The sequence below is a fragment of the Lissotriton vulgaris genome, unplaced genomic scaffold, assembly GCF_964263255.1.
Source record: "Lissotriton vulgaris unplaced genomic scaffold, aLisVul1.2 SCAFFOLD_1771, whole genome shotgun sequence".
NCBI lineage: Eukaryota > Metazoa > Chordata > Amphibia > Caudata > Salamandridae > Lissotriton > Lissotriton vulgaris.
The window spans coordinates 128,512-156,210 of record NW_028247714.1 but is presented as its reverse complement, the minus strand read 5'-3'; the positions used below and the strand labels follow the sequence as shown (position 1 = coordinate 156,210).

Sequence of the window (27,699 nt, the reverse complement as noted above, 5' to 3'; positions counted from 1 at the left end):
TGCCGATATTACACCCCAGAGCCAACCGGACCAAGTCCATGTGCCTGGGTCTTGATGTATCTCGTGAGCTATCTTGTGGAGCCTTGTTATTGCTGCATACACAGATGGCGCGTTATTCGGAATAAAAACGCAACAACTGGAGCCGATCACTCTACAAGCCCCGCCCCTATCTGCCAGGATGACGTCAAGAACAAGGCGATTCTGAAGAACAACAAGTTTAATGGCAGACTGTTCCTGGGTCAAGTTAGCTAGGGCAGATGCAGTCTCATTTACTACTGCTTCTAGAGTTCTTGTTAACCTGCGTATGAGTTTACTGTTTTGGACGGGACCTATGAAGAAAAAGAATCCTCTATTGAAATCTGTATATTGTTCCCAAGCTGTCTCAGTCTGATCAATCACGGAGGAATCGGTCTCTCTCCGGTGTCTAACATGCACTAGTCGTGAATCTCGATGATAATGGGATGGGGCTAGAAAGACAGGTGGCAACAGAAACGCTATATAACATGTCCCACCCCAGTCTAAGGGCAGATGTACATAGGCTGTCTGACCGCAAATGAAATAGGTATGGCGAGATGCTTTGAAAGAAGATTTTCCTTTATCATTAAACTCGACTACAGCATTACACTCGCTGTGTCCCATATGTACTGATCCTTTCTTTCTAACGCACAGATCACCTTTTACTGGAAGGACTGATATAATCCATGGACTTGTATTTTGCTTGGGCTGAACATTCAGAATCATAAAGCTAAGGGAAGCATTTCCTTGCTCGTACTCTTCATTTTCTAGATCGGTCCCCTTCCTTTGGGGAAGACCGTCATCGTCTGGAAAACAAGCCTCATTCATTACTTTATTCAAATCTCCCCATATCCAGTCGCCCTGGGAAACTGTGGACTTTCTGTCTAGTGATGTCATTAAAGCAAACCATGCTCCGCACGAACCATTGTGCGAGAACGGAAAAGGGAAGAAGGGCAGTACTCCCTCCGTCTTTTGATAAGGTGGAAGTTGGCCACATACCCAGCAATCTGTTGCATTGCTAGTCTGATGACAACGGTGCAACATTCGAATAAAAGTATTGTTGCGCAGGGCTAGTCGATATGACAGTTCATGGGGAGGCAGATCACTGAATGTATGCTCTACAGTGTCATAAAAGGAAAAGTATATATGTGAGGCAATAGGAGGAAAGAAAACATGTAGTGTCAAGCTGATACATATTATAGTGATGCACAGAAGAGACATAAAAATCAGAGTTACTATACATCTACTGCGTATTATCTTGCAGTATTTCTCTCTCATCTTGCTCTTTTTGCTATTCTGGTCTACGATCCTATACATGTCAGGAACCTGTCTAACCGATTCACCACCTAGTGGACTTAAACAATTAAACGCTGCCTGACTTACTAGACCGTAACTTGGACCTGTATTCTTGTTGTGAAGTCTTTTCTAGCAAAGGGGGCTTAGAGTCCGTACTATCGGTACTGTCTTTCGTCTTTATCAAGGTTCCAGAATCTCCAAAGAATTTCTTGCAATGTTGGGCATGAAGCCATCCTTTACGTCCTTCGACCTTGACGGCAGTCCTTGTGGTGAGCAATACTAATTTCGGTGTCTTCCAGCGTGGCTCAAGGGGGCTTGATCGATCAAAGTTCCTCACATATACGTAGTCACCAAGGACGATGGCGTGTTCCTTGACCTGGGTGTTGTCAGGGAAGGCGGCGGCAACCTGTGAACGACAAGAGAGTAGTGCAGACATCAAGGAAGCCAGGTAATCTGTCAGCATGTTACTGTCAACATCAGTTATTTTCTTAGGCATAGGCGTACCCCACATATTCGGTGGTCTACCAAAAACCACTTCATAAGGAGATAGGCCTGTTCTGGAATGAGCTACCATACGCATGTAAAAGAGGGCAACCGGCAAGGCTACCATCCAATCCACGCCTTTTTCTGCACAGATTTTTGCTAATGTTGTCTTAAGTGTCTGGTTATGGCGCTCTACGAGTCCTGCTGCTACAGGGTGTCGTACACAATGAAACTTCCACTGGTATCCTAACAGAAGGGACACATGTTTCATTAATTCAGAAGAAAAAGGCTGACCGTTGTCTGAGTACAAGACACGTGGCAATCCATACCGTGGGAAGAATTCACGCACCAATTGCCTGGCTGTGGTCACAGCAGTATAGTCTGGGACTGGATACGCTTCTGTCCATGTAGATAGTGCACACACAACTTCCAGGACATACTTGTAACCTCTACATCTATCCATTTGGATATAATCCATCTGGAGGACCTCAAAAGGATGGTCAGGAGGATGAAATCCGCCTTGTTCCACCGGAATGCCTTTGCCTGGATTGAACTGGCAACAGATCATACAGGTACGTACTTTCTGTTTCGCTGCTGCACGTAGGTGCTTGTTAAACCAGATATTCTGTAAGCTGTCTAACATTGCCTTCTCTCCCAAGTGTGCTGGACTATGTGCTGTGTTTATGATCACTTGTACCATAGAGTCTGGGAGAAACCATGTAGCTTTGCCTTTAGTCATCCAACCTTGGTCAGTCTGGACCCCTCCTTGTTCAGTCCATTTCTTTATTTCATCTGGAGTGGCATGTGTCTGTATGTCGAGTACATCTTGTGAAGGATCCCTGACTCTCATGCTTTTTGTCAGTAATGGTACTTCTGTCTTTATCGCGTCTGTTGGTGTCTGGGCTGTAAGTTTAGCTGTTCGGTCTGCCAGGTCATTACCCTGGGAAATGGTGTCTGTAACTTTGGTGTGTGCTTTGCATTTCAGGATGGCTATGGCTGTAGGTAAATGTATTGCTTCTAACAGAGCCTGAATAAGCGGACCATGCTGAATTTTAGCCCCATGAGAGGTCAAGAAACCTCTCTCCCTCCATAACACTCCGAAATCATGAACAACACCGAATGCATACTGTGAATCTGTATAAATGTTCACTTTCAAGTTCTTGGCTCCTATGCAGGCTTGCGTCAGAGCGATGAGCTCTGCTGCTTGTGCTGACAGTGTATCTATTCTTTGTGTCTCTATGACTTCAGTAGCAGTGGTCACGGCATATGCGGCCACTAACTCTCCTGTACTCGTTCTCATGCATGAACCATCTACATAAAGTGTCAGGTCAGGGTCTGGCAATGCAATATCTGTCAGGTCTTGTCTTGGTTTCGTTACTGTATTCATTATTTCCACACAGTCATGTGGTGCAGTGTCTACTGTATTTGAGGGCAAAAGTGTAGCAGGGTTGAGAATATTGCATCGTCTAATTTCTATGTGTGGCTGAAATAATGTCAGTTCATATCCTGTCAGTCTCGCTACAGTCAAGTGCTGTGTCTGTGTCCTGTTCAAGAGAACTTCCACTGCGTGTGGTACCTGTACTGTCAAGGGATGTCCCAGCACAATGGAGTCACTTTGTCTTATGGCTAGGGCTGTTGCTGCAACTGATTTCAGGCACGCAGGCAGAGCCTGGGCCACTAGATCCAGTGTACTAGAAAAATAAGCACACGGCTTGTGTTTTCCTGCTTGATCTTGTGTAAGGACAGATAATGCTGTTCCATCTCTCTAGAAGTATATCGTCCAGTAATTTATACAAGTGACCAGGATCAGAATATTGACTCTCATACAACGTTATCAAATGTTGAACCATGTAAATACCGGCCAAACGCTGTTCGTTCGGCGGAAGGCTCAAGAAAGTCTGAGCCACTATGTCATTACTATATATATTGGAATTGGACACCCACTGGACGGCTGACCGGACCAATTCCTTTTCGTGTGGGGTGTGGGATCGTTCGCACTCTATCCGTCGTTTCAAAGCTTTTTCAGTAGCTTGGAATAGATTTTCAAGGAAATATCTTTCTTTTATAGCCTGTCCCTGTTTACGGTAGTCGAGGCACTTGGGCCTGTCAAACTGTCGTGCTTTGCCTACATAATTCATTTTGTCCTGTTCCTCTTCTAACTCTTCCGTTGATGACTCAAACTGCCCGTCAGACACTTCACTGTATATTTCTAAGATCTCCTTTCGTATTTTCTTGTACATGCTTTCTGTCTGTCCCAGTCTATCATGCCGACCGGCAGCTATGTTGTCACTCCAATCCATCAGACCTTTCTTTACATCTTTGTCTGGTTGGTCTTGTTCCCTGATCAGACAATTTATCATAAAACGTAGAATGAAGTTCTTGACCTCCACCTTTCTGTGGTCCATGGCCTTTTCTATACACTCGGGTCCCTCCCCCGTTCTAATGAAATGGTATATTTTATCTAGGTGTTCCTTCATGTCTGGTAATGTGACCAAATAGTCGACGGCATGTCTTAATCTTAGTGAAAACACAAGCATTGAACCCTTTCCTGGTACTGGATCGTATATGCAACGTGGAATTGTTACATCTACAGAAAACTTAAATGGCGTTGATGACGTTTGTGGCGTTCGTGGCGTTGGCGGTGGCCCTCCCCCTCTTCCTGGCCCTATGTCGTCTTTCATGGTCTGCTGGAGCTGTTGGAGCTGAGCCTCTGATGGGGGTGGAGGGAAATCTGCATTTACGTAATCAGGTGCGGGCTCTTCTAGATAGGAGGAAATAAAAGCTTCTGAGGCTGTCGGCTTCGTTCTACGTACTCTAAAGGGTACTGGTGGTGGCGTACGCGACCTACGGGGTATTTCTGAGGGGGTCACTCTAGCTAGTTCTTCTGAGAGGACGGGATAAATACCAGCAACGAGGGCATTTCTTTCTCTATCTGCCTGTTCTGCCTTGACCCGTTCCCCCTCTTCCCGCAGTTCTTTTTCTTTGGCTTTTTCCGCTGCTTGTTTACTTCTCTCTGCTTGGTGGAATTCTTTCTCTGCTCTCCTATGCGCTTCTTTACGCCATAACTCAATGGCATCTTCCCGAGACGGTCTTACTTTCCTTTTCCATAGCGCTTCCTCTACTTTCATAATGCATTCAGAATCCCATGTTCCTGAGGCAGGCCATCTGTACTTCTCCTCTAAATCCTTTGTGTAGCCTACCCATAAGTCTAAAAACAATATGGCATCTAGCCCGTGTTTGTTATACATGAAATGACCAGGTGTGTCTCTAGGCGGGACGGGAACTGACTCTTCGAGTATTCCTTTCCTGGTCCCTATCTGACGTAATTTCGAAAACAGTGGCATGTTGAAACTGACTTAATGAACAACACAATAAACACAAAAATACTCTGACTGGTACAATCATTCACACTACAACACTAAAACACTAAAACAGATACATTCTAACTGATACATGGGGAAAAACATGAACTTGAAAACAGTTAACTTTATCCACTGGAATACAGTACAACCATACCGGTCTCATAAAGAGACACGTCTTTACCGTGCCCACGTTTACCGTGGGCCCGTCTTTACCGTGCCCACCGAAATGGACCCGTCTTTACCGGTCTCATAAAGAGACACGTCTTTACCGAGGTCAAATAAATGAACCCATCTTTAATCTTTATGCATTCCCAATAACGGTACTCACCGGGAAGCAGAACTTGAAGGCCTCGGAAAACTTGATACTGCGTGAACTCGATACTGCACATGCGCCTCGGAACAGGTGGGCCTCTGGAAACCTCGGACCTTGCTCTCTCACGGCTTGGGCTCTGGTTGGGATGATCCGCGATCCTCACCGCCTCCTGTGGATGCCTGGTCGCAGTCCGTCTCCTCCGTGAGCCTGAGGGAGTAAGCAGGAAATCCCGCTGTCGTGTACACTTTGAAGTCCGTCACAGCTGTAGAAGGGGGCAAGGGCTGGACCTACATCACCGGCGCGTGGGGAGGGGGACTTGTCCCTATTCGGGCGCCATAATTATGTGGTAAATTAAATATTACCCTGTCATATTTTCTATACTTAAACAAAGGGTCATGCATATAATGAGAGGAAGAGTCCGTGGTGTCCGATTCAAAAGGGCTTTATTTCAGTAACTCGAGTTAAGGGAGAATCGGGTTCCGTCACCACTAAGGTTCAGGAAGGGTCTTCTGAACTTTATTCACGGAGTACAATATTTATACATTGAATATACATTGAATTGCATAGAGAAGGAGGAGCGCTCCAGGCAGAGCAAGAGAAAGAGAGAGATAAGAGCATGTGGGTGTGCAAGAGGGCGTACATGTGGGCGTTCCTTGAGGAGTCATAGGTGAGCCATAGGTGGGTGGTTACATGGAGGGGGTCTGCATGGCCAGCTGGAACCTTTGCCCTACTTGTGTGCGCATCTTGGTCATGACGTGCAACTAACGTGTAACTGGGGGGAAGCTGGGGGGAGCTGACTTTCGATCCAGTAGAGAGGCCTTCAGTGTCAGGACGACCTGCTCGTCTGGTATTATCTGATATCTTGGATCCGGGGATGTATTATCTGAAGTAAAGGTCGCTCAAGCAAAGGTTGTTCATCACCAAGAGCCGGTGTGGGCATATATTTCTTCGTGCATTGCATGGGGGCCATGGGCTTTCTATGGATGCAAGCTCTGTAAATCACTTAAACGGAGACAGAAAGGCTAGGCCCTATCTCTGCAGACGGGTTCTGTTTGCCTTCTTCACTAGGCAGGAATGTGTTTTCTGTGGAGCAGGCAGATAACTGTGTGCAAAATACTGTCTTGGCACCCCGGGCTGGGCCCCTGTCGGCTGAGCCAGAAGTATGCGAGAGGTCAGGGATACGTAGCTGCAGCCCTCAGAGTGTCTGGAGGCATGAAAATCCTTAATTCGGGAACTGGCTCAGACTGAGCCACAAAACGGGTTCATCTCGACTTTTAAACGTGCACCATGCAAATACATTGGCAACATAGGCCTCAGTGCAGAATTAACGTTTCTTTCATGGAAGGCTGGGTAACTGACATTCTAATGTGGGACGGAAATGCAGAGGCATCATTATTGCAGACATGAGAGGGAAAGATGCATGGGTGTCATGCACATGCACATGCACTAAACGTGGGGTACAAGCAGGGTACACATTGGCCATGTAAAATTTCTATTTCCTCAGGTAGACCATTTTAGAAAACAGGGACACTCCTTCATGGAATTCAAATGGTTTGTAATTGAACGCATGGAAGGCAATAAGAGAGGAGGAGATCCGACCATAAAAAGAAAAAATCGGGAACAATGGTATATCTCCATTCTCAACACCATAAGAGAAGGTCTGAATACTAAAGAGAATTGGATGCGTTTAATTGAAGGCTAGGAAGTAGGGTGAACTGTTGTCCTGCGAGTGCAAGATTGTGCACTGGTGGACCATTTGTGCGATCCAAAATGAGTTCAATGCATTACAGAACTTGTCAATAGGGGCGGTCTGGTTCCCGGAAGGTAGGTTTTGACAGACTGTGGTTTGAACGAACCGGCCGTTCAACCACGTCTGCTAGCCTATCCGTGGGCCCCACCGCAACATGAATTTGTGATTAGAACTCAGTGATAGGGTGAAGATGATTTGCTTAATAAACAACATCTTTCATTTTTATTGCCAATATAATTAGTTGGCCAAATGAATCCTCTAGATTATTTAATTCATGACTGGTAGATAACCTACTCCAGTCCGTGATATATAATGCCAAAGATGTTAACAACTAACAAGAAAGGGAATAATGCCCTATTATGTTTTGAGTGAGCCAAATAAGAAACTAATAAACTGGCCACACTAATGTCATCACATAACCTTACATGGTTTGAAGATCATTGGGGTTTTCCCTCATGTTTTTATACTTTTGTTTTGATAACATCTGAGTAAACATAGGAGGGACTGTTGTAACAGAGTCTATCTATGACCTGCATTGAATGGCTCATGCACGCAATATTCCATATCCCTCTAATACATTACCGTTGTGTAAGGGTCATGGGGCCCACATCGAACTGACATCCACCATCGCCCCTTTAATTAGGAAACATGCGGTCGCCACACTTTATAAATAGCAGGATAAAGTGGAGAAACGCTGCGGTACTGTTTTGCCGCGAACAAGCCACTATAGAGAAACCATCTATTTCATTTAATAGTATTATGGCTGCATGGTCTGAATGTAAGTGACATTTATCAATTCTCCGCTAAATAGGAAATATGCGGTCGCGTAAATAAACATTACGTCATGTGGAAGCGCTACAGTCCATTTTTTTGCACAAATCGGCCACCATAGAAAACTTGCCAGCTTCACTCAAAGGTGTCTCCACTCAATAGGTGTATTTAACCTGGGTGGGCTTGAACCGCATCTAGGGCCTTATTTATGAAGGGCTTGCGCAGCCGGTGCGTCACTTTTAACATAGGAAAAAGTGACGCACCGGTGGCGCAAGGCCTTCATAAATAAGGCCCCTAGTTTCTTCCGCGGTACGAACAAGCAAACAGGACAGCCGTCACAAGAAGGTGAGTACCTTATGGACCAAAAAATAACCCACGGGTACCCCTCCATTTTATGTTAATAAGGGAAGACACAGGAAGAAGGGCTGGATAGAGAGAAGTGAAATGTTGGACTTGGGTGGTATAAATTGTTGTTTCCTCCGCTTAATTAAACGGCTACAATGAAGGACGGATATTAATTAAAAATTTGCAAACATTCGTGACAAGAATTTTCAATTCTATTAAGGACATGGAGGCGAGGATTATGCTTTCTCGATTTCTTTACTACCAACAGCAGCCAATAGGAACATAGTAAAGAAAAAACAGCAAACTACAACTCCCATGAGCCCTTAGGCAACCATAGAGACTACATGCTATATAAACCACCATAGAGGACAACACTTCCTCTTTATTTGTCCAGGAAATCATAAACAGTCAAAGTCATTGAAGAAAGTACCGCCGACCATCCAGAAAGAAAGTCCGAAGGCAACCGCAAAAGAGGCCAACAGGAAACAGGCAACCATCCAAAAGCGAAGAAGTCGCATCAGGAAACACAGCAGATCCAGCATCCAAATGAGCGGAAAACAGTGCAGGAGAGACCATGACGAAGGATCACTTCTGGTCCGAACCTGAAAGAAAAACAGAGCCGTAATACACATCCCCAAAACCATGGAAAGGTAGCATCACATAGGGTGGGGAAAAATCAATGCAAGAAACATTGCAGATCATAGCAAAGCAAAGATGCAATATAAACAATGCAGTAGAATACAAATGGGTGGGATAATCCTCGCCTCCGTGTCCTTAATAGAATTGAAAATTCTTGTCACGAATGTTTGCAAATTTTTAATTCTATGGCAGGACAGGAGGCTCAGATTATGCTTGTTCAAAGCTTGTCCACCACAACAGAGGCAATATCCACAATGGGTTTGAACTAATATGTCTTAAACACAGTATCGGAAGACCAATCAGCCGTCTTCACAATGTCTTGCAAACTGACACCAACACGAAAAGCCTTAGAGGCCATGGCACCCCTTGCGGAATGAGCTCCAAATATGGAGACATCAATTCCTGCCTCGGACATAAGCCAGCGTACCCAACGAGCCAGAGTAGCTGGCGCCACAGGCTTAAAAGGCTTTTGCAAAGCAATCAACAACTGTCCAGACAAATCCTGACGAAAAGGAGCAGTACTCACCTCATAATCTTTTATGCAGCGGACCACACACAACTGTGGATTGTGAGGAAAAGCTGGATAAGTGACAGTAGACAGATTAGTCTTTGTACGTCTGGAAACCGTAAAAGTAACGCCTTTGGGGGAAAAAGAACGACCCGCGAGATCTAACGCGCGTACATCCGAAACACGCTTACAGGATACCAAGCATAAAAGCATTGTCAATTTTGCAGACAATTGCTTACGAGACAGAGAAGCATTGGGAGGCCAAGCTTCCAGAAAACGTAACACAACGGAGACATCCCAAAGAGCACCATACTTCGGACATGGCGGCTTAGCCATCCGAACTCCACGCAGCAATGAGATGAGATGATGTTCCCCAGTAGGCTTCCTGTCGACAAAATCATGGCCCGCAGAGAGAGCAGAGCGAAAAAAATTGACAGTCCTGTAAGCAGAACCAGAAGAAGCGATGGAAGCAAGAAAATTAACAACTAGAGAGACATCTGCTGAAGCGGGATCCAGGTCTCGTTCAGAACACCAATCACACCACCGACGCCAAGCTGACGCATAACGCTTGCGCGTGTTGGGGGCCCAAGCTTCATTGATAAATCTCTCAGCGTCTCCAGATAAGCCAGGGACTTTCCAGCGTTCCCCGAAAGACGCCACGCCACCAGACGGAGCTGGCCCGACAGAATTAGAGGATGTGGATGGAGCAGAGGATCCAACAGCAAGTTCCACTTCGTTGGAAGCAGGAACGGAGTCGAGCAACTCATTTCCAGAAGGTCCGGAAACCACGCTTGAGCCCTCCAAAGAGGAGTGATCAGCATGATCTCCGATAGAAACTGCTTCGTTCTGGCCAAGACTCGCGGGATCATCGCGAACGGGGGAAAAGCATAGCAAAGCTGAGGAGGCCAAGCCTGGAGAAAGGCATCCGTGGCAAGAGCCTCCGGATCCAGACGCCAGCTGTAAAACTTGGGCAGTTGAGCATTGAGGCGAGAGGCGAAGAGATCGATCAAAGGTCGACCCCAAAGGCGAGACAGAAGTCGAAAGACCCGTGGGTGAAGGCGCCAGTCGCTGAAGTCCAGCAGATGGCGAGAGTTCCAGTCGGCCACCTGATTCTGGCGACCTGGGAGATACTCTGCAATAAGAGTGATCTTTCTCTGAAGGCAGAAATGCCAGAAATCCTTCGCAATCTCAGCTAACATTCTCGACCGTGTCCCCCCCAGTTTGTTCACATACCTCACCGCTGAGATGTTGTCCATGCGGAGCAAAATGCAACAGCTGGTGGCCTGTGGAGCAAGGCTGCGGATCGCAAAAGATCCCGCCAGAAGTTCCAGGCAATTGATGTGAAGGGCTAATTCGTCCTGAGACCAACGGCCGCCCGTCGTCAAGTCTCCGCAACGGGCTCCCCAGCCCCATAGACTCGCATCTGACTCCAACACCAAGTCCGGAGTTGAGCCGAACAGGGCTTTCCCGTTCCAGGCTTCCATGTGATGGAGCCACCACAACATCTCCGACTTCGCGTCCTGTGACAGAGGAACAAGGTCGGAATAACGAAGACCCTTCTGCAAGTGTCGGATCTTGAGACGCTGCAGGGCCCGATAATGCAAGGGACCCGGAAAGATCGCCTGAATGGAAGAGGCCAATAGTCCGACAATCCGAGCGATCGACCGCAATGATACGTTCGGTGCAGACAACAATGACTTCAAATCCCTCTTGATAGACCTGACCTTCTGGGCAGGCAAGAGAAGTTGGCAAGAGACCGAGTCCACAAGGAAACCCAGAAACTCTATCGACTGAGTGGGTTGTAAATGAGATTTCTGAGGATTCACTAGAAATCCGAGAGACTGAAGCAGATCGATTGTCCATGATAAATGGGAACGTAATTGCAGCGGGCACTGAGCCATCAAAAGAATGTCGTCCAGATACACGATTAGCCGCACCCCCCGTGCACGCAGCGATTCCATAACTGGTCTCAGGAGCTTCGTGAAGCACCATGGGGCGGACGATAGGCCGAACGGGAGAATCGTGTACTCGAACCACTCCCCCGACCACTGGAACTGCAGAAAGCGGTGATGAGGCGGAAAAATGGGAACGGACAAGTAAGCGTCCTTCAAATCCAGGTGAACCATCCAGTCGCCCTTGCGAAGAAGATCCCTGAGAAGATGGATGCCCTCCATCTTGAAGTGGCGATAGACCACTCCGTTGTTGAACTCCTTGAGATTGAGCACAAGGCGAGATCTTCCCCCTTTCTTCTCCACCAGAAACACATTGCTGACGAACCCCTGTGGATGTAGGGTCGTGCGCACAATGGCCCCTTTGAGAAGAAGAGAATCGATTTCCTCTGAAATCACCTCCCGATCTCGTTGGGAAAAAACAAGGGGAAAAGGGACGGGACCCTGAAGGGGCGGGTGATAAAATTCGATGTGGTACCCTTGAACTGTCTGCAAGATCCATGCATCGTTTGAGATCGTGTGCCAATTCTCTAGAAAAAATTGCACCCTGCCCCCCAGAACAACACTGTCGTAAGGAATCAAGCTCACCTGCTGAGGAGAAATCCTGTTGACCTCCCTTGTTTCCACCGTAGCCTCCTTTGTTGCCTTGACCACGACCTTTACGGGAGGGGTAGAAGGTCGTCTTAGAACCGGAATAGGAGGACTGTTGCTGTTGACGCTGTCCACCTCCACCCTGGTGGGACTGCTGGCCACGCTGCTGACCAGAACCTCGGCCGAACGAACGTCCCCCAGAACGTCCGGCCCTGGCAAAAACCGGGCGGAACGCCCTGCGCAAAGAAGACTGCGCCTTGTCGAGGCCACTAAAGGTTGCAACGAACTTCGTCAACTCCTTTAAAAATGGTTGGCCAAACAGGAGACCCTGAGCCAAGGGGCCCGACTCAGACGTTGCCAGTTCAGACAACCGGGGATCCATTTTCAATAAGATGGAATGTCTACGTTCGGTGGACAGGGCACAGTTCGCGTTTCCCAGGAAACAGATAGCCCGTTGTGCCCATCCAATAAGTTCCTCCGGGTCGATGCCAGATGCCGACCCCTGTGCCTGATAACCCAAATCCAGGATCTTCGTTAGGGGGCCAAGAAGATCAAGAAGCTTATCCTGACACAGGCGCCAAGAGCGATCAATCCCTTTCTTCGGATCTTTTGTGAATTTTTTGAGGTATGTCAAAATAGTCGGATCTACCTCTGGGGTGTCAGCTAATTTATCTTCCAATTCAGGGTGAGGGCACTCGGACCGTAACCGAGAGCGCACCTCCTGATCAAAGGAATCACGGATATGAGCCTGTATGTAATCAGCAACCCTTGGTGCAGGGGACCAAGTTTTGGAGTTTGGATGGATGATATCAGTTGGCTCAAATGTCAGGACCGGTGGATGGGAAGAGGCGTCAACAAAATGTTCTTTGCGTGACTTTTTAGCAGGGAGAATACCAGAGGGACCTGAAGAGGAGGAGGTGTCCTCCGTGTCTGGGGGAGGAGGATGGGGTCTTTTAGATACAGTAGGGGCAGATAAGGACTTAGCCAATTTCATAAAGTCCGATTTATGGGGGTTCTTAGGCGATTTAGAGGAGTGTTTGGCAGAAGAGGATGGAATCCAGCCTTGTTGCTGAGCGTAATCTGTCAAATGGCGCTTCAGAGGCCCTATTGCATGGACTAGCGCAGTATTGACTGAGTGTCGAACCCCCTGGTCAAGGGCATCGACCAAGTCGTACTCAAAGGACTCCTCGGGTACCTCATCATAATAGTATCCTCATACTCAGCCATGGTGAAAGTAAAAAAGAAAAAATACACACCACTGAGGAAATATATATATAAATATATATATATATGGACACCAACAAGCCCACAAAATAATAACAAAGCAGGGTCAAGGCGGAAACCAAACGACCCAGTCAGGGGGAGTGACAGCCCTAAGCAAGCCTAACAGGCAGAGCAACTAACTCGACCAAAGACAGTTAAAATTAAAATTAAAAGTGGAGGGACACACTTGCAAAATAGCCACCCTAGGCAACGCCTCTATTAGTTATACAGCCCTAAACCCAATCCTGAGGGAAAAAGGCGTCTTGAGGGGCTCTCCGGCAGGCAGTGGGCTGAGGCAGAACAAGCAACGCCGCCTCCGAGCGTGTCTGGGCTCCGTGACACACACGGAACGTAAATAAAGCCAACGCGCATGCGCGGAGGCGTGCCTGTCACTCCGGAAGAGGAGCGACGCGTGACACCAGCGCGCGAGCTCCTGACCCCCGTCCCGCTCCACAAACACAGAAGACACACGGGCACAATGCGCCCGCAGTACAAGAGAGGTGTCACGCGCTCTCAAAACGGAACAAAAACAAAGCACCATACGCCGAGAAACGAGCACCAGAGGCGAACCACACGGCAAAGCGGAAACAATGAAAGGGAGCAGCTGAAAAGCGGCATACAACGCGTGAGTAAACGCACAAAGTAATAATACAAGCAATGCAAGAATCAAACATGCAAATTGTAATAAGAAAGAGAAATGGACTTAACTGGCTGCGAAGCAGCAAAGAAAGAGGAAGTGTTGTCCTCTATGGTGGTTTATATAGCATTTAGTCTCTATGGTTGCCTAAGGGCTCATGGGAGTTGTAGTTTGCTGTTTTTTCTTTACTATGTTCCTATTGGCTGCTGTTGGTAGTAAAGAAATCGAGAAAGCATAATCTGAGCCTCTTGTCCTGCCATAGAATTCAAAACTAAGCTCGTTCCTGCACCTCACTGTTTCTTTTTGTCTAATAATAACATGACAACAGTGACCGTAGACAGAGAGAAACGCAGGGTTCGCATTGACCTTACACCGTGCGGTTTTCTCTTTTAAATAACACAAGAGCACTAGATATTTCAAGGGAGCTAATCAATGCGGTAATGGAGGGCAAAGTTAAAGCATGCGCAGAATTACCGTATCTTCATTTTCATCAGCTCATTGTGTCTTCCTTTAAGTATCCTTAAGGAGCATGTGAATGTGGGAGGGGAGAGAATATTACCCTCCTGACCTCAGGAAGACACGTTTGAGGGAATAGCGCTGCTAGAATTACAAATGAAAGCAGATTCCTTTTTGAAATAACATGGAGTTTCACTTATATTTACATTTATAGATATTGTGGCTGGAGAGTAATATCAAAATACCTCAAACCCGTGTGAAAGAATTAAATAGAGGATAATCGACCCTCTCTGACTGGTATAATAGTGACGTGCGAAAGTACTTACAAAGCTAGGTAAGTCATTGAAAATAGGTGTTTCATTCAGTAAATCCGGTTACTCGAAAATTAGAATATAGAGGAAACTACATTATAATAAAATAAAATCACCCCTACTATGCTTACAGGATTCCGGAACAGGATCCAGTACAACAGGCCTATTGAATAAAGCGTCCTTATCACCTCCTTCACTCCTGCTTCTTCTATTTTTATTTTTTTTTTCTCTAAGGTGGGTAAAGGCTCTTCACTTTGAATTCTAACAGGATGATTTAAGGGCTGATCATAAATAGAAATATATATATAAAAAAACTTTTTTAACATCCTTCCTTTAAGGGAAACCATTGGAGAAGGAAGCCTGAGGCCGGATGAAGGCCCACACGCTGGTGCATAGAAATATCAGATTTCCGGTGCCAGAATTGAAATAATTGAGGAGGGTCACGCAAGCTTTTTGATGATTAAAAAAAAAACCCTCATCTTCCCTCTATGCACAGGGACTGCATGTATGGTATATGAGGTTATGAATAAATGGAAAACAGTATGAGTGAAGGTCAAGAGTACCCACGTGGGAATGAACGGATAGTTGGCATGAAGGCGATCAGACCCTGGTCTGCAATTATATAGAATGTTTCATGTATAGGTACCCACTTTGGGGTTCTTTTTGATATGTGAAATGGAATTACAATGTCGCTACTAGAATTTTGTTTTAGTTGGGGAACGCCCTGAATATATCTTTATATTGCTCCACTGAGAGGATGTTATACTTGTGGAGTTCCATTTCTAGTGAATATTGCACTTTGGTCATAACGAAATGTATCTGTATAAACATTGTCTATTCAACACTTGGAACTTTACAGTTTGGTCACAGAAAGTGGGGATAACGCATCTTTTAAATGTATACAGTTAGTTTTTTATATAATGTTCTGTTTAATCAGTCATTGTACATTTTTTTGTATATATGTTTTTTATATATGTTCTTTACTCTGTTCTTATAGGAAACTCATTATGTGATTTGTACAAGAGAGACTATAATACACTTGTCTTAAAAAAGGTGATTCATGACCAAAAGTAAATCACTGAAACGCGTCGACGCCTGTGGCTCATCTTGGTTGTATCCCAGGAACATTTATATACCCAATAGAATAAGAATAACTGTGGTTATATACCCAATAGGATTCAATAGGAAACAACACTCTATAGATGCAACTAGTTATTTGCACAAATCCTTTGTCTCTCAAATGCTCTATATTAATGTTTTTATCTTGATGTATTGTTTTTATTTGATATTCTCTGACAGATAAATATTGATAGATTTTGACAAGAATAAATGAGTTTTATATTATATGAATTTGTTGGTATTATAATTGTTTAACAGGGTCTGTGGCCAAATGTATGAATGAATTTGATGGTGATACATTGACTAATGGTTGATAGAATTTATTGATTGGATATTGATTGGAAGTATACAGTTTCCTCTCCAAAAGAACTTTGTTTTTTTTACTTACGGGTCTCTAGTTGGCACAGGTAGGTACGTGTGATAAATAGGGACCCTCTCCTCTAGTCAGGGTAAGAAGGTACACTCTTAAAATAAACCCTGCTCACCATCTTGGTAGCTTGGCACGAGCATACATGCTTTTATCAGAGGCAGTGTTTAAAGCATTTGTGAACACATACAGGGGTCAAATGACAACACGACAAATGGACACCACACACGTTGTATATTTATAAAATAAGTATCTTTTATATAGTTACCACAAGACCATAAACGACAAAAAAAGAAAATCCACAATACTACTAGAAATCAAGAGTTCTTGTTAAAAAGGCTTAAATCAAAGTACTGTGCGAGTATGTAGCCCTGTCTGGCTACAGCGTTGCTGAAATAACACAAAGTCTAACAAATCCAGCGCACCACGTCTGTCCGAGCCCACTCAAGTTTCGACAGACTCGGTCACAGTACCTTTACTTGATGCGGTGGCACGGGTGTGCGAGCCGGTCCTGGCGTGCGTCGCGTTGCAGAAAAGAAAGCGTTGCAGGATGCGTTGTCCCTCGATGCATTGCATGCAGCGGCCCGTTGACGGAGTTGGTGGGTCCAAGGCGTATGTTACAGGGCAAGACGGTGCTTCGATGCGGTGCTTGCAGCTTGCGGCGCGGCGACAGATCTGAAGTTTGGGAGCTGGCGTCGATCAGTCCGGACAGCAGTACGAGTCGGATGGTGCGTCGCGAAGCGTGCCCAACTCTGATGCGTTCACAGGACTGTAAATCAGCAACAGGGACCACGACGGTCAAACAAGTTTCTATTTGGTGTAGCGAGGCGTTGCACATCACGGTGTCCACAAGTCGCGGTGCAGGTAACGGCTCGGTGACGCCGTCAGGATGGAGTCAGTGAGCTCAGACCTTGTGTTCTTCGATGCGGACGTTGTTCGATGCAGTGCCTACAGGACACCGGGCCAGTCGTGAAGTCGGTCACAGCTCCCTGCCTCTGTAAATACTGAAACAGCAGCAATCCACAAAGGCTGTTGAAATCTACTGGTCCTGAGACTTCGGTCAGGGGGCAAGCTCGCTTCCAAGCCCTTGGAGATCCTTCACAAGTTGAAACAAAGCACGCAAAGTTCCTTTCTCTTTCCTTTGGCAGTCAGGCAACCAATGCAGGCCACATCAGCTTAGGGATAGTCTCTCCTCAGTTTCTTCAGGTTCCTCTCCTCAGCAAAGGTTTCTTCTTGTAGTCCAAAAGTAATCTAATTTCTTGGGATCTGGGTCCCAATATTTATACCCCAAACTCCTTTGTCCTCTGAGGGAAGAGGGGACTTTGCCCAGTTCAAACTAGCTCTGGAGCACTCTGTTTACATGACTCCTTCCTTCCTTTCAGAGTGCAGGCCAGAGCCACCCGACCGCACCACAGGGGGTGGAGCCAGCACTGTTGGGGGCAGGCACTGTACTATTCAGGTCCCAGGTACAACTCCTCCCTCCCATCTAGATACAGATCTCTCTTTTCACCACTGGGCTGACTCATTCTGTCTCCTGGAATCCCCCAGCCCTGTCACTCAAACTCCAGACAAGGAATATACAACCTAGCAGAGGCGGGTCTGGATAGTTAGACAAGAAAATTCCTACTTTTTAAAAGTGGTATTTTCAAACACAGAATGTTAAAACCAACTAAAAGACATATTTTATCATTCTGAGTTCAGGCATTCTAAACTCGATTTCCTACCATGTTCCCTGAGTAAGTTAGGATTATAAAATGTAATAATATAACTGCCTATTCTGGCCTATGGAGAACAGGTAGACTTGCAATAGTGAAAAATTAAAACGGCTGTGATTCACTATTAGGACATGCCACACACATCAGGGCTTGTCCTACCTTATACACTCAATGCACCCTGCCCTTGGGCCTACCATAGGGGTGTCTGATATGAAGAAAAGGGAAGGTTTAGGGGCTGGCAAGTGGGTGCACTTGCCCAATCAGCATGACAGTACCAGACTGCACACAAGCCCTGCAATGGCAGACCTTAGACACATTTTACAAGGCTGCTTCTGTGGGTGGCACAACCGGTGCTGCAAGCCCACCAGCAGCATTTAGATTTACAAGCCTTGGGCACACTCAGTGCACTGTACTAGAGTCTGACAAGTAAACCAAACAAGCCAATCATGGAATTACTAATCCATAAATAAATGTATGATAAGGAGAGCATATGCACTTTAGCAAAAAGTTCCAAGTCCCAAAAGTTCTATCCGCCCCAAATGTATGTCCTTTTCCAGCGAAACCTGGGAATTCTAAAGGTATCCAGGGTTTGTGGATTTCCCTAAGGGGAACACAGAAAAATGCCAAAATATAACCACATTTATTTTCCTAAGTGCTTGTACATTTTCCTATTTTTATGGTTTCAACCTGCTTGCAGCTTGTTTTGGAAACAAGTGTGAATCCCAGCCGAATGGGTGCACTCAAAAAGCTACACATTTCCAGAAATCAGGTAAGGGGGTGTCTTTTGTAGATCGCTCCTGGCTTCCCCAAAGAAAGATGTAATTGAATTAAAATAATTAAAGGAACAACATTTTTTTAAATAGCTGACATTTTTATCTATAATTTATTACCCCGATGGCTGCTTTACAAAATCAATATAACGTTATGGCTGTCAAGGATAGTTTTTTTTTGTTTGTCCAAATACATGCGATACCTCAAGACAAAAACTGAGCTGCTGTTATTGATACTTTGTTTCTAAAAATTCGACTGTAAAGGAGCCAAGGCTAGGGTACCTTGCATGTATCTCATTATATTTTCTTACCCAAAATGCCTTGCAGACCTCAGGCTTTGCCTAACAGCACACATTTTACTTACGTTTCTGTGACAGAATCGTCTGGAAAAATTCCTCCTTTCCAATATTTCCACAGTTCTCCCATAAAAACTGTACCCCAATTGTGTTCCTACGCCTAGTCCTCATTACAATAGTGGATCAAACTAGGCACCATGCAAAATTGGGTGAGGTTTGCATGGTGTCTGATCCACTCCTTTCACAGGTGCCAGGATAATCACCTCAAATATGGTACTGTTTTTATTGGGGTAAGCATTTGAAATATTAGATAGTCAGAAATGTATAGATCCCACCAGATCTAAAAAAGAAATATGAAGAAAACCCATGATTCCTGCAAGGTATTGTGGTTAAGAAAAGGCACACCACCATGGTCTTCCCTGAATGTTTAATTTTGAGAAATGCTGGGTTTTGTATGTTTGTATGTTTGCCGAGCAGAGAACCCACTACCCAAGTTATCCATAAGACCAGAGTGGAATTATTTTGTTGGTGCAAATTGTATGCCTACACATTGTGTTTTGGGGCCATTTATGTGTACCAGACTCTCGGCCAAGCTATAATATGGAGTATTTTTTGTTAGAAGTGTGGTAATGCTGGGCAGTAAGTATTTACTGGAGCTGCCCTAAATTTTCCTCATAGAAATGTAAAGGAAATATGTGTTCTTGCCAAAGCTTTAGGTTTGCGGGGAATTTTGGCAAAACAAAAATTGTGGGAACTGACATAAACCAGGCATGGGCGTAGTTCGCAGAGTTTCGCTACGTGGAACTCCGCAAAGAGACAACAAAAGTCCACAGAGTTCCACAAGTGGCAAAGTGCACTACGAATTGCTGTTTGCGCTGGTCTTCCTGCTGTTCAATTAGAAATTCTACCTGATCTGCAGATTGCACTCGTGAACTTAGCATTCGCCAGCACAGGCAGGGAAAACTCCCACTTCCCGGAGCGGACATTTCTGCACTCTGTGAATGGAGCTGAGTTCACCACCCACCCCTAACATCAACTCCAGTGCATGTCTAGTTTTCTTAAATGCTTATATTTAGTAGTATTATATCTTTACTGGCTGATGCACCACTATGCATGGCTATATGGCAAAAGTACACCCCCAAAAATCTATATTCCCTCTTGCACGCCATTGAAGTGGGGATGAAGTAGGCCCCAGGTAAGCAAAAAGGTAGGTGAAGTTTTTGGGGTGAGGGATGGCCCAGTGCTTGGCCAACCAGCCTCACCCACATATTCTTCCTGAAAATAAATATACATTTCTGGTTTGTAGTGGTTTTCTGGACCCCTGAATGGAAAATGTCTGGTAAACAACCCAATCTGCCTCTGAGCAGCAGAACAACTACTGGACCTATTCTCGACTGAGGCATAGAACAATAGTTGGGAGGGCTACACCCAACCCTTTTATTTGCACCTAAATAAAAAATACCCAGGTGCCTAGTAGGCTTTCCACTCCAGGGAGGCAAATTGGTGGCAATCCCTCTATCTGTCCTTTAGGGCTAGGAAGACTGTTTACCCATTCCGGGAAGGGGGCATGCCGCAATGCCAGTGTGTGGCTTGCCCCTTTGCCTTTTTCTGCCATGCATAAATCCTTGGGGGATCATTTACAAGCCTGGCACGCTGCCAGAAAGAAACTTTTAATGAGACTCTTGTTTTGCATAAAGCGGAGCCACGTCTACAAGGCCACGTAAAGCCACCCTATGTGGTTTTTCTTGGCCTTGTAGAGAGTGGAGCAACACAGCACAAGTTGCTGCATTGCCTCACACTGTGATAGAGAGGAATGCATTGGACATTATGGTTAGTGATTAGCCAGACCTTAGGGTCCCGAATTGAGGGTTATGGGGTCTTTCCCTCACCTGTGACACTGCATGGTTACTGTTTTGATTGTGTGTACACTTCACACTATTTGGTGAGCCCTGCTCAAATACCCTGTGAGAATTAACTCCCCCCTCTTGCTGGCAGTGTTCCAACATCACGCCAATGGCATTTGACACAGTCCTAGATTTACAACATGCTGTAACCCTGGAAATGGGTCAGAAGCCTACGCTTATCTAGGGGTGGCGTGACAAGATAAAACATGGCAGCAGTGTCCCAGACCCTTGATTTGTAATTAAGCAGCCATGACACAAGTTCTGCACCCCAGAATTGTGACATTTTTAACAAAAATGTGACAAAACCAAGAAAATGGAGTTGATAGGGAATGGTCCTCCAGTTAGGACAAGGTGCTGGACGTCCATAGACCCTTAACAAATATTCTTTGAGCAGGTGAGGATGCTAAGGTAATAGCTTACATCCAGTTTTTGGAGAAGATTATTTCAATGCAATAAATAAATATGTATGCATCATTACTACTTTAGATATTGCACATGGATCCCTCATGAGGGTTTTCATGCAGGATACAGGGGTTGCTTCACAACCTCACTACTTATGTCATGAGGCGCAACAGGGTCCTCTCTTATTCTCAATTTTAGCTTCTTGTTTCTGCTTGACATATTTTCCTTATGGTGAATTTGTACACTTACATAATGATATAATGAAATTCTATTCTGCATGCAATTTATTTCTTAGTAGGCATTATTAGCATGTGGCTTGTACATTCTGTCAAAGGCTAGGAACACAGAACACAATGCCCTTGGATTTGGCTGTCCAGTGGTAGGCAGGTCTAAGGCTCAACACACACCATTTCATCAGCTCTGCACCTTTGGCACAGTACAATTGAAAAAGCGCTTTTATTATATGAACAGCCTCTGCATTACATTGCTTGGATTGCCCTGGAAAATATTTTGCTGTGACGGAGATGACATCCTGCTGACTTTTACCTCTGTCCTGCAAAGGACGAGAACCTATTCTACACAGTCTTCCTGATAAGTCACACCCATGTACAGGAAGTTAGGATCTGGCAGAGGGTACTCCCAATATTCTCTTGATACTATAGTAAGTGTTAGGTAGGAGTTTACTAGTATAATCTCATAGTAATGTTGTAATGGCTGAACTGTTTATAATCATTCTTGTAATGTTGGCTACAAAGCTTTGCTTCTTCTATCTAATAATTTAGCATTCTCTTTTGATATAAGAATATGATTGTTTCAATAACTGTTTGAAAAGCCAATTTGTATTTTTCTTGTGTTTAACTTGGGCATGAAAAAGTAAACATCTAAAGGGTAGAGTTTCCACCTTTTCCTTAAAATGGTAGTGACTTGGGACCGCCACAGAGCCTTCCAGCGCGACTGGACTGTGACTTCCATGTTATGCTGTAACTGGGGATGCATGCATATAGGGAGCACATTATGTGCCCCCCTGCATGCATCGTATGGCCCTGACACCACATGGGGGTGTATCCACTTTTCACAGCAGGCTCACCACCATGAAAACTGTGGCAGTAAGGAAACGTGTATGTGCTTGGCTGTGCCTCAGCAGCACCACCAAGCTTATTGCATGTCTCAGACCACTGCACCATCCCAGTTTCCACAGTCCTATTGTGGTCTGACGGCAAACTCATAATTAGTCCCTATGTATGTGATACTGTGGGAAATGTTTTCACTGTTTATTGTCTGCCCGCCATTTATATTGTTATAGTTTGCCATTATTCTTGGAAGTGTCTAAGAAAGGCTCTTGTTTCTAAAATGTGTCACATTTGAATTCATTCCACTTGGTACTTCCTCCCTGGAGTGCAGCTCTGTTTCTTTTTGGAGAAAGTTGGCTGATTTTGAAAGTATCAGCACCAAGTTTGAAAATCCTTAAATCATGTGTTTAAAAAAAAAGAAAAGCTGATGTGTTTCATTCTGAAATTAACATTGCATTTTGAATAAGGTACACACGTTTTACAGATGATCCAGCAGTGCTTCATTTGTAAAAGAATAAGTGCTGCAGTCCATAGTTTTACTCAGATGCCCTCGGCCAATGCCATTAAGTTCCAGGGTTCCAAATATCAAGAATGCTTACGGCCTCATTACGAATTTAGTCGGTAAGCTTCAGAGGCTTACCAAGCGACAAAGTAGGTTTACAGTCCGACCACCCTATTTCAATGTTGGCAGTCAGAGTGTAAACCGGCTGGTGAAACCAATTTTGTTCCAAAGGGCTCAATGAGCCCATCGCCCAGTCCGATACCCAGGATAACCTCTTATGGACAGCGTTTCTGCCGTCGGGATTATGATGTCAGTTTCCAACAGTCTTTCCATGTCTGGCATTCTGACATGGAAAGGCTGTCTGAAAGTGACTTTAGGGGCCCCTAGCAGGGGCACAATCCCTCTGCGGCCTATGGTTGTTGGCCTGGGGGGCACCATGGGTGCCTGCCACACAGTGCAGGGATTTAGTCAAACTCCCATTTTGCTATGGGAGAATGTGCTTTGGGCTGTTTCCGCCCACCGCACAAGCTACCATAGAGGAATGGGAGTTTGTGACTGCACCATGTGTGGTCTCATTGTAATACGGTGTTCAGAACCACCGACCTATGGTTGGTTGGTTCCCACACCGAGATAGCCTTCGACTGATATTGTAATAGGGCCCATAGCCTTTATTACATATCATGCCCCTTTAATGGACCAGCAGACACTCTTTGCCTCTTCAGCTTCCACTTGCACTTTCTATTTTCTCCCTGCTTCCTATGTTACTGTTTTTCTGTCTTTATTTTCCTCCTTTTTAAGACCCAAGGCCTGATTTAACAGTTTCTCATGCAGAGAAGAAATGCAGCTGCAAATGCTGGCTGCGATGACTGAGAAGGAGAGAGCAGGAGAGCACCATATTTACAGAAATATGGCACTCTCCTCTCCCGAACACCAGGGCAGAAATGTGGGTATGTGCGCCAAAGACACACCTTAGTACAATAGTGCAAGTGTGTCCCACTAGGTCTAGCATAGGTTTTGTACTGGAAGGGTGCCCTTCCAGTACAAAAGACTATGCTTAGACTAACTTGTAACATTTTCCTACTTTGGGTGCAATTAGAATCCCGTCAGGAAAGCATTCCCACCAAATTGGTTCCAGAATGCTTTTCAAACAACTTGATCGCGAGCTGCCCAAGCAACGGATTACAATGCAATGCATGTTATACTCCCACCGAGTCATTCGGAACGCAATTAGTCCGACCAAATTGTCCCAAAACAAGCCCAATGCAACCGACTCATTTGCAAACTCTAAAGAATACCATTCCTGTGATGAATCATACTCGGTTCACCCCGCAAACAGATGACGATGCATCCGGCTCGTTTTTAACTCTGTCAGTTTGTGTCACAAATGGCAAGTGGGAATTGTAAAAAACAGTGAAAACAAGCATTGGCAAAGTCACATTCAAAAATATACATATTAGCCACACCCACCGATCCACCTATAAAAAGGGCCAAACAGATTACCATGATCTTTTGCGCTGAATGAACTGCTCAGAGGTCAAAGGAGTTGCCCCACATTCCCTGCTCTCTGACTCATACATCAGCAAGCACACAACTTGCACAGATCTTTTGTGTTGCAGAACAATTCTCTCAAACACACTCTCACTTATTTACAATCTGACTCACCGTCACACTCGCCCTCACCTACATCTTCACACCCAACCACATCATGGTCCCAAGGAAACAGCCAAGGTTCACAGAGAAGGAGTTGGAAGTGCTTGTAGATGAAATAGTCAGGGTAGAGCTACAGTTATCTATGAAGACCACCCTGTCTCAGAGAAATAGGATGTGGAACAGGATAGTCAACACGGCGAATGCTCAAGCGCACGTACAGCGCACAATGGATGATATCAGGAACAGGTACTATGATGTACGAAAGAAGATAAAAAAACTGATAGCAGTGGAACACACCCAAATTCAGCAGACTGGTGGAGGCCCTCCTGCACCACCTCTCCACTTCACTTCCTGGGAGGAGAAGGTGTGTGACATCCTTTCACCAGAGGCATCTATGGAATACCAGGAGCACCAGAGTCTGGTGAGTAACTACCCCACATTCCACTAATGTTACCAATTACGCACACACAGACATCACTGTCAAGGATACAGTGATACAAATACTGTTTTCAGTTACAAAAATTTAGAGTAAATGAGCATATGATGTGTATGCCATTTTGACAAACAACATACCTGCAATGAAAATAACAAATTATTAAATTCCTACCATGTACATAAGTCTTACAAACTCACAGTAAGGCGTTGTGCTCCAAACACCAGTCACCAGCGTCAGACATCTTGACAGCACAGTTTTATTCACTCCCAGGAAAGCGATGGCTGTTTTATGTCATTCCTGTGAGCAATAAAGATTACCTTGGATACATTTTGGATGAAATGGACTATTGACTGTGGATATTGGTTCTTGTGGTGCACTTCCCATTTATGTGTTGAATTGTTCTGATTTTTCGATCGCTGCTTGGAAACAGTAGGAGCAGTGAATGTGTATGCGATGTTGTTTCTAATATCTTGTTTTGGACTTTATTTTGGGAAATTAGGAGCAAGGTGTGATAGATATATGGGCTTGCTGTTTCTTCACTTTGTGCATAGATTGGTGTTGCAGTCAAATCGAACAGCAGACACCAGTGAATGTACACTTTACTCATTGTCAGGACATCACTCTTCCTGATTGCCTAATGGGCTTCCTGGAAGGAGCAGTGTTTGCCCTTACTACATCTCCCTTCAGACTCTGTCCTGCACACAACTTCTCACCCAGCTGAAACAACACACCTGTGACTATGCTGTCCCTGATGGTGAGTGGAAATATACTGCCAAGATGGCTGACACTGGGGACTGGTGTGAGGAGCACAAGGCAATGATGAGAGTTGTGGTAAATCCAGAAAACAGGAACCAGTGTCAGACATCTTGATAGTATGCCACCCATCATTGTCAGGACACCACTCTTCCTGGTGTGCTCTTTGAGATATGTGGGAAGGTGTGTGCACGTCCAGGCCTGATGAGAGTTGCAATGACAGTAATCACTCCTCCTCATACTCATCCCAAATATATCATCTGGTCCTATGGCTACCTGACAGTGTGGGGAAGTGTACTTGAAAGATGGCTGACACTGCTCTATGGCGTTGAACATGAAGCCAAATCCCATCAGGGCCCTGTGCTTCAAATAACAGGCACCGGTGTCAGCCATCTTGCCAGTACATTTCCATTCACTGTCAGGGACTGCATGGTTCCAGGTGTGCTGTTTGGGCTGGATACGAGGGTGTGTGGAGGACAGGGCATGATGGGAGCTGAAGTCTGTGCTAACACTCCTCCTCCCACACAGCCCAACAAGCCCACCTACAACTGTGTTTCACTTGCAGTCTATGAGAATGTACTGGCAAGATGTCTGGCACTGCGAACTGGTGTTTGGAGCTAAAGGCACTGTTGGGAGTTGTGGATGAATCGGACAAAAGTCCCCAGTGTCGGCCATCTTGCCAGCACATTGCCACTGACTGTCAGGAAAGTAGAGTCACAGGTAGGATAGTTGAGATTGGTAGAAAGGTGTGTGGAGGACAGAGCCTGATGGGAGATGGAGTCAGGGCAAACACTCCTACTCCCAAACAGCACAAACAGCCCATCAGGAAGCATGCTTACCTGATAGTGAGAGGAAATGTACTGACTAAATGGCCCACAATGGGGACAAGTGTTCTGGACCACAAGGCCCTGCTGGGAGTTGTAAACAAACAGACATCAGTCAGTGTCAGCCATCTTGCGAATACAGTCCCACTCACTGTCAGGGAAGCAGAGTTACAGGTAGGCTTTTCGTGCTGGATGGGACGATGTGTGTGGAACAAGGCCTGATGTGAGTTGTAGCCATTGCACATACTCATCCTCACACCCAGCCGAAAGAACTCCTCTGGGCCTGTGTTAACCTCAAAGTGAGGGAAGGTGTACTGGCAAGGTGGCTGACACTGTTGCATGATGTTGAACTTTAAGCCAACTCCCATCAAGGCCCTCTGCACAAAACACCATGCAACAGTGTCAGCAATCTTGCTATGCACTTCTATTCACTGTTAGGTATCCATTGGCCCAGATGACCCGGTTGTGCTGGGTGGGGGTTGGATTGTTTGCCCTGACTACATCTACGGTCAGGCTCTGTCCTACACGCACTTTCGTATACATCTCAACTAGCTTACTAGTGACTCTGCTTTCCTGACAGTGAATGGCAATGTGCTGCCAAGATGGCTGACACTGCTGCATGGTGTTTGGAGCAGAAGGCCTTGCTGGGTGTTGCAATCAAGTCAAACAACAGGCACCAGTGTCAGACATCTTGCCAGTACACTTCTTACACACTTTCAGGAAACCATAGTTCCAGGTGGTCTGTTTGTGCTGGCTGGGAAGTTGTGTGGAAGACAGGGCCTCATAGGAAATGGATAAATGGCAAACACTCCTACCCCCACCCAGAACAACCAGTTTGACCGGCCTATGACTACCTGACATTGAATGGAAGTGCACTAACAAGATGCCTAACACTGCTGGATGGTGTTTGGTGCACAATGCCTAGTTGGGAGTTGCCTTCAAGTTTATCATCATACAGCAGAGTCAGCCTCTGTGCTAGTACACTTCCCCTCACTGCCAGTTAGTCATTGTCTTAGAGGAGTTAGCAGGGATGGTTGGGAGGAGAAGTATTTGCAATCACTACAACTCACATCAGGCACTGTCCAGCATACACCTACCCACCCACCACAAGCAGCCAATCAGGAACTAAGCCTTCCCACAGTGTTTCAAAATGTACTAGCAGGATGCATGACACTAGACGCCAGAGTTTGATTTTCCACAAA

General features: G+C 45.5%; 1 pseudogene; it reads right to left on the bottom strand.

The window, feature by feature from the left end:
* Positions 1-9,191: 9,191 nt before the first annotated feature.
* On the bottom strand, positions 9,192-12,404 carry LOC147665069 (uncharacterized; annotated as a pseudogene).
* Positions 12,405-27,699: the final 15,295 nt, after the last annotated feature.